We start from the raw sequence: 8530 nt of genomic DNA on the forward strand, positions 1-8530 counted from the left end.
TAATTAGGAAAACTTCAAAGCAAACTATTGTAAAGTTTAGGTCTAAGAATTTGGCTCTGTTGTTCTTTTTGCAGTACTTTTTAAATTGAGCTTTTTATTGTTTCAGAACTCTGATTTAAAAAGTAAACTATAAAATAACATAAGTTAATATATCAATCTAAAAATATTAATTTTATGAAACTTATTTTAAATTTTCAAGCTTTTTGTATATACCATCATACATATGAACAAAACTGTTTTTTATAAACTAAATAATATTGCGATAAAAACTAGTTGAAAAAGTTATAATAAAAGTTTAAAGAGTCTGTAAAATATATTTTATTTGAATAAAAACTTACAAAAAAATCAAAGATAATATTTACAACAACAAATAATTTAACGTACAACTTTATTTTAAATATTAATTTTATATAAACTAATAAAGTTGTTTATAAATCACATGACAGCGCCTTTTATAAATCGAATATAAACTTAAGCTCATATGATGTAGCAAAAGTTTCCAAATAGTATGATAGTTATAAACAAAACACAATAAGTGTTTGTTAAAGTCTGTTGTTATTTTCACAAGTAAAGATTAAAGTACAAAACATCAAATGCTAACTAAGTTCAATTGATTTGTTTTTTCCAATATTCAAGTCTATGGCGACTAATTCAAAAACAAAAAGGTGTTTTTAATAAGTCTCGATACACTGTTGTTTCTTCAATGAAAAAATAAGTAGAACAATTTAATTATTGTTTAACAATCTTACACACGCCAAAGGTGTTGTTGCAGCAATTATAGCCAGCCTCACACATTTGATGCACTTTTTGTTGAGTTGCAGCGTTTTTTTTCGAGCAGCAAAAACGTGTTGTAATATGAAGTGAAAGAGGAAGTCAATGAAGGCTCACCGCTCATGGAAATAATATGAGTCACATTGAAGAACCAGGAAGCAAAATTTGATGAGATTTTTGTGCATTCGAGTTGTAATTCAGCCCGCTTTTACCGCGAAAAACTAGCTTTGCAACGTAAAGTTTTGCGTTAAACGAAATTTTTGAAACTCTAGAAAATTTATATCTACGTATAAAACATTCACTGACTGAAAAATATAATGGAATAATAATAAAACTGTGTTTAAAAAGTAAATAAAAAATTAAAAAATATTCAAAAAAAAGATATAAATCTATTTTAGCATCATGAGAGAGTTAACAATAATCATTAAATTCGTATCAAAATAAACCTGCTAAACAACCTCAAGCAGTTATTTTCTTTCGTTCTCGATCTACAAAATAACTCCTTTAATCTACTCGTACGAGGCAATTAAGCCGGCATCAGAGTTGAAACGAGTTCAAACCGCGCCATTCAACACACAAAAACTTTCAGCACAAAAACGTTTATTGTTTGAATCCTTTTGTCAAAATTTACGCTAGTGTGTGTGTGCGCGCAAAGGAAACAGAGAGGCGCTGCGCCCAACCGGTTTCGGATGGGAGATCTCGGCCAAACAAGTTCATCCCCTGCCATCCACACACCGGATCGACGAGTTAAGGCAACGCGTCACGCTCCATCGCATGGGAATGTCATGAGCGCTGCAAAGGAAAGGCTCGCGTTACAGGGGGCAGGCCAGTGCAAACGCGCTGTAACGAAGCGCAGTTGCTTGGCAAACAAGTTTCGAGTGCTGCGCCGAACGCTACAAGGTTAAGCACTACATCAGCATCACAACAACAGTCGCCTCTCTCTCTCTGTGATGGCGTCACACTGTTGACCACTCTCGTTGTAACTCTATGTGGACAACGCCTCGCCTCTTTTCAAACGAACGCCACACAGAGCCTTTGTGACGTCATAATAACGTCGAGAGGCTTCTTCTCGGCAAACTTCCACTGCTGGCTGTAAATTAAAATTGTTGACCAATTTCGCAATAAAAAAAGTTCTAAACTTTAATTTGTGAAGAAGTAAAAAAAGGCTTTCAGCAGCAGAAACACACCAAAGTATATTTTTTTACGGCGCTATCTCGGTGTGTGGGCACCAGATCTATATTAATTTCAGACAATAAACTTGATGGTTGGATTACCATCGAGTTCGCAGCAAACAATTTGCTGATACGTGTTTAAAGCCTGCAGCTAAAAAGATCTTGTGCATTACAGCCTAATTTGCATGTGCACAGCTCGTTTTATCGCGAGTGTCATTCGAGGTCGAAGCAATTTGATTTGGCGGGGGATCTTTCGCGCGGCGGGCCGGGTTTCCGGTGGTCGGCTTCGCTTCAGACTGCAGGTTCGATTCAAACAGTGCTCTGAAGCGTTATTTAAAAAAAATAAAATTGTGAGCGTTGAAATTGCGCGCGCACGGTTTTGCGGCAATTTGTTGCCGGGTTGCCGGTGCCGAAGTATGCAAAAAATTCCAGCAATCGCTAAAAGTTTTGTTTTAAAAAAAACTTTATATTTTCGATCAAAAAGTCAGCGAAAAGAATCGGTTTCGAAACGGCAGCAGCTTACGCTTTTTAATGGAAAAATCAAATCAAATGATTACAGCAGGCCGTCATAATTCTTCAACGCGCTAAGCTTTAGCACCGCTGGCAACAGCAAATCGTTCGCACTGAAGTGAATGATGATAACCAGGCAGCTAAAGCCACGTATTTGCGCGCAAGCTGCAGCGAGAACTCGCATGATCTCTAAAGCCGGTTACTGGCCGCCCGCTAAATCACCCTTCGCCGTTCTTTGTGCTGCATGTGAAGAAGGCTTTAAAAGTTTGAAAGTTTTGTTGATGTCGTTTGCGGTGGTGAAGTTTCTCGCTGCTCGATCAGCTTCGACACGAACAGTTGCGGTGGCTGCGTATCATCAATAAAACCTTCGCCTTTCACTGCTCTTTTTTGTTTTTGTTTAAATCAAAACTCGAAACGCTTTGTGAACAATTAAACCAGTCCAGTGTACGTAGTTTTCCTGGGTGCTTATATTGAATTGTCAAACTTTGGGTTGCACTTTAAGTAATTTGTTTTTATAGCAACAAACGACTCTATGTTAAATCTAATTGCATACTTTTACTTTATTAAAAATTTGTGGTCACAGACACGTTTGATTTAAATCGCTGATTGATGTTTAAAACTTCACGCCCCAACGACTTTCGAGCAAAACATGTAACGACTGTTGGTGCAAAAACAACCGAACTTGAACTTTCAAATTATCTCAGCGCATCATACCAATCAACTCCGCGCGAACGAGCTCTCAGAAATTATCCACGGCAGATAATCTAATCTCAAAGTGGCTCGGCCCGACTAATCCGCGGCCATCAGACAGCAAATCGCAAGTAAACAGCTTGTTGTGTGCAAGATCGCGCCATGACTCAGCGATGCCATGACGAGACGAACCGAAAACGCCCGACCGCGGGTTTGAATTCGGATTTGAAGAAAAATAAAGTTGGGAAAAAAAAAACTGAGCACCTGCCGCCGACGCTATTTTCGGCTCGATCGCTCAAAATAACACAGCAACGGCAATGAAAAGGAAGCACAAGCAGAATTTGATTTGCGCTCTGCAAACCGCAGCGCTTTAAAACTTCCCACCGTCCGCCGCCCTTCTATCTTCGCCTTCTCCCTTCGACAGGCTCGCTCGTCGAGCAACTCGAAGATGGAAGCGCGCGGCTTGCCCGATGGCGAATTTCGATGCGATGCTTCCACACACGGTGTTGAGCTGGACAAAAGAGCTCGCCCTTGCAAAACATACACAAACTCACTGGAGCGCGTCGGTTTCAGCGCTTGATTTTAATTTTTGTTTTAAATGAGGAAAAAAAAAATTGAACGCCGTTTACACAAAAACAGCACGAAAGTAAAACGGCGTTGTGTTTTATTTTATAACTATAATTTTTCTGTACAGCCGTATCACTTTTGCGGTCTGAAAAAAAAGTGGTCATTCTAGAGTTTCGCGCTATGTGTCTATTCTCGGCGGATTTTAAACGCTGTGTGCTGTTCGATCGCGTCTCCCCGTTCGCTTATACATGTCTGCTCTAGTTGTAGAGCATTAGTCATCGTCGGTTTAACTCTCTCCGCTTCTTATTGTGACGTAATAGTCGCAAATAGTTTTCGTTTGGATCTGCCAGCCAAGTTCAATGTTTGTGCTTGTTGTGTAAGCGTTTAACAGTAAATGATTATTCAATTAATTTGATCAGCGTCAATTCTTGCAAGCTAAAATGATAGAAGTTTTTTTTTTCTCACACAAATTTTCATGAACTTCAAGCATGTTGAGCTAAACTCTAAACAAAATAATACTCGAAAATATGGTTTTAATTTTCATTAAAACTTCAATACTTATCTAACATTTACTAATGTATTAAACAGCGATGATAAAAAAATACAAATAATAAAACACTTTTTATTAATGCATAAAAACCAAGCTTAAAAGTACTTTTTCTGCTTTAATGATCCAATAAATGCGTAGATAAAATACATCATTATTAAAACTTTCATTAAGATTAAATTTCTACAATAACTTCGAGATTTGTTTAACTAGCAATTTTAATATACTTCAACACACTGCGTTATGAACGATAATCAAATTAAAAGTATCGTGTAGTTTTCAATTTTTAATTTTTTTTTTTTTATTTGTTTTTGTAAGCTTTTTATGCTGTTACTAAAAAATTAAACATATTATAAATTAACTTTGTTTGTAGTTAAAAGTATTTGTAAACCAGACATTTAAAAATATTTTTTTTAATCATGTATGTTTAGTAGTATAACTTTAAAAAAATATTTCTAACGTAATAGTTTACTAATATATAAAAAAATATTCGGGCAAGTAAAATAAAAAATAAAAAACTTAAAAATAATTATTTAAAGGTATAGACTTTGTCTAAGTAAATAAGTTTTTATTAAATATTTAAAAATTCAATTTAACTTTGCAACAACTTATAAAACTTTTGAAAAAATTCTGCTTAATTTTTCTTTATTTTAATTGATAATATTTTTACTACTTTATAGCTTTCAAAATTTCAATTATAACCATCGGTATTTTGCATCAAGTAAAATTTAAAAGTGTTATTTATTTACATTAAAATAATCTAGATATGTTTTTGTATTTTTTGTTAGTTTAGAAATTAAAAAGTAGAAAACATTTATTTAAAATATAACAGATATTTCTTTAGTTATAAACAAAATACTGAGTCTACTTAATAAAAATTTTGAATAAGTAAAAAAATTTAAACGAAATAACAAACTTAAGCTAAAAACATTTAATATGGATAGTAATTCAATGCAAAGTTACTTAACACATAGGTTGAGTATAAACGATGTGATTTGTAACGAAGGTATACTTTTGAAAATTTAAGTTATAACGTTTTTTTAATTGTAAAAAACTTGGCCTTATTTCTTTAAATTAAAAAACTTTTTTAAGAGGATTCAAATAATATAATATTTAAAAAGATATCTTTTAATATTTTAAAAGTTCTTTAACGCAATAAAAACATCGTGATTAGCTTAAAAATTATATATCAACTTGTTGTTGAATGTAAACGGTAGTTCAAATGTTATGTACATTTTATTAAATGTTACGTTTTTTTAGTTAGATATAACATTATTTTAGACTAATTATTTTTTGTTTAGTTAAAAATTTTATCTTAGACTAAACAGTAACTATTTAATAAATAAATTAAAACTTGTTAAACTACAAAAACATTACTAGAATAAATAAAATTTAGATTTTTCAATATAGAGTAGCTATAATTTTTTTGATGTAGCGAAAAGAATACATACTGAGATTTTTTTTTCGATTTGTTCCATAGAAAAATATTTCTTAAAAGATCTTAAATGTTTTTCAGTTTTGATTTCTTTAAATCCTCATAGAATTTTTTTGTTCTTGATATAAGCAAATTAGAATGATTATGATTTAAAAACAAATTTGAAGGTTTATATTTCAAAAAATATGTTAAAAACAAATACGTAAATCTCTTTTCAAAAAAATTTATAGTTATAACATTAATAAACATTCTTTATTTTCTTTTTAAGTTTTTTTTTTAACCTACATCTGTTTACATAAACTATCTCTATAAAAATTAACTTAAAATTAACTATATTTAAAATTTATAAGTAAATATTTTATAAAATTGCAGATCAACAGTAAAGTATTTAATCTAAAAAGTAGTTTATTCAATTTCTTGTTACTTAAGCAACAAATCAAAAAAATAGTCAAGCTCAAACTTTTTCACTTTTAGATTATTATATAGATTTTAAAACAGTTTGCTTTTGACAATTACTGTTTAAGAGTATCATTAAAATACGTATTTATTTTTGAATTTCCTACGATACAAATGTTGTTTTGCTTATATATTTTTTCAATAAAAAAAAAGAAAAAAACTTTAGCTTTTAAGAGTATTAAGTTGCTCGATATCTTGATTCAGCTCCTAGATTTTTCATTATTTAAACTAAAACAATAAATTTCTTGCATTACTAAACAAAAGACTTTAAAGTTAATTGATGAATTTCAATTTACGAATGCAAGAATAAGATCCAATTATTAAAGTTCATAAATTTTAATAAACTTAAGAGGATGTTTAACATCTGTACAATTGTTAACCCAAAATTTAAGCTGTTTTAAAATCCGTGATACGGTAATTTAGACTCTCAATGGCTTAGTTAGCGCGTTTAAATTTTTCATTAAAGAATCTCTGCTCTTTAATCCAGTATTTTAAGGATTTATCAAAATATTTGAACTAGTTCAGCTATACTTTCCATTTTAAACTTGTGTTTGAAATTACGATTTTGATGTATCTTAACATACTTTTTTTTTAATTTAAACCAGTAGAAACTAACAATCTATAGTAAATACTGTAAAAGATAGAACGGTTAAAACTTCTACTTACACTGATCAAAAGAAAACAAAGCTTTGGTACAGTGCAGTTAGACAAAAGTGTTTTTGATTTTATCGACAAGTTATCATTTTTTGTTAATAATAATCTAAAATGCCGGTACATTTTAGTTAGTTAAATAGTTAAGTTTTACAAGTTTTTGAGAAATCTTTGTATATTTTCATAGTTTAGAAGAATTACCAAGTTATTAAGTGTGTGTAATTAATTCTTATTCGGCCTAATTATTCTCCATTAAAGAGTTTTTAAATAATATACAACAATTTTAAATTTACACTATTAAATTTACAGTAATTTTTTTTAAAAAGAGCACAAAACTTAAAAGTATGTTTTTTAAATCCTTTTTTTTTAACGTAGCTCCAGATTTTAAATAATGCATTTGCAAGTTTTTATGAAATTTAACCCCTTTGCTATGATAAAAGTATTAAACTTTTTTATACAGCTTCTATGTAATTTTAACTTTATGAAGTTTTTGTATATTAAAAGTTACTTCCCTCATGTAGTAATACTATTGTTTATTAAACAAGAAAACGAAAACACTCATAAAGTTTGATCTAAGGACCTGGTGTGCAAAAAAAAACGTTCTTTAATTTACTTTAATTTACTAAGAGTAAAAACCACTAAAGCCTTGAAAAAAGTTATTTTTTCAGCCTAACATGTTTAATTTCTTTATCTTTGAAAACCTTTTAAACCTTTTTTTTTTTTGCTTTAAAAACATCATCAGTAAAGGCCGAGCGTCCCGACGGTGATGCAAATTCAAGTGTAACGACTGACGTGTTTGTGAAGTTTCGGGCGAGAGGCACGCTTCACTGTGTATTGCAACATCACACACACACACCACACCCAAGCACAACTCTGCCGAGCAAATCTACATTCTCAACTTTTCGTGAAAAGTGGAATTACAGCATTTCTTTCTCCTCTTGATCAGTGGTAACACACTGCAAACATTCGAGAAACTCGTTTGACCTCTTGCAGTGGTGTCCTTCCGTCGACTGAGCTTGAGTATAAAGTTTTGAACGATTTCTTCTAATTTTTTTGATTATTTACAATTTTTTAAATTTATTATTTCTTTAAAATTTCCGAGTTGGAAGGTTTATTTGAAAGGTATTGGGTTGAATGTACAATTGTTTTTATCTGGGGTCTAATTTAAACTACTTTTTAGTTTTTGATTTTATAAACAAAGGCTAGTAATTTGTTTCAAACTTTATTACTAATATACATAAACAAATAAAAAATAGGTAAAACCTAATGATAAAAGCAATATATTTTGTTTAACATGTAAAAAACATTGTTCGTATTTTATCAGCTTAGGGATAAAAAATTTTTTGAAGTTCGCTGTAAAACAGAGAAACTATCTTTAGGTACAACTGATATTTTTGTTTATAAAGCTTTCTACCAAATAAAAATATTTTTAATAAATATCTATCATAATAGATTAGTGGTAAAACTGAAATTAAAATTTATTTTTCAAGGCCACTATGAGTTTTGACTTAAAATGACTCGGGGTAATGTCATATTTAATCATCGTTAGTTTTTACGTTAAAAGTAGTATTTAACAACTTAAAGTTTTCGTTTGATATAAAAATTATCACATTAAAAAAAAAATTTAATACTTTATAGTTTTAATATTTTATTATGTTATTATCGGAATACTTGTTAAAATTGAAATTAAACTGCACAATTACTTGATTTTTTTAGAATCAAAAATATCTT

This window comes from Thalia democratica, chromosome 1 (genome assembly GCF_965202585.1).
Source record: "Thalia democratica chromosome 1, ktThaDemo2.hap1.1, whole genome shotgun sequence".
In the NCBI taxonomy this organism is placed as follows: domain Eukaryota; kingdom Metazoa; phylum Chordata; class Thaliacea; order Salpida; family Salpidae; genus Thalia; species Thalia democratica.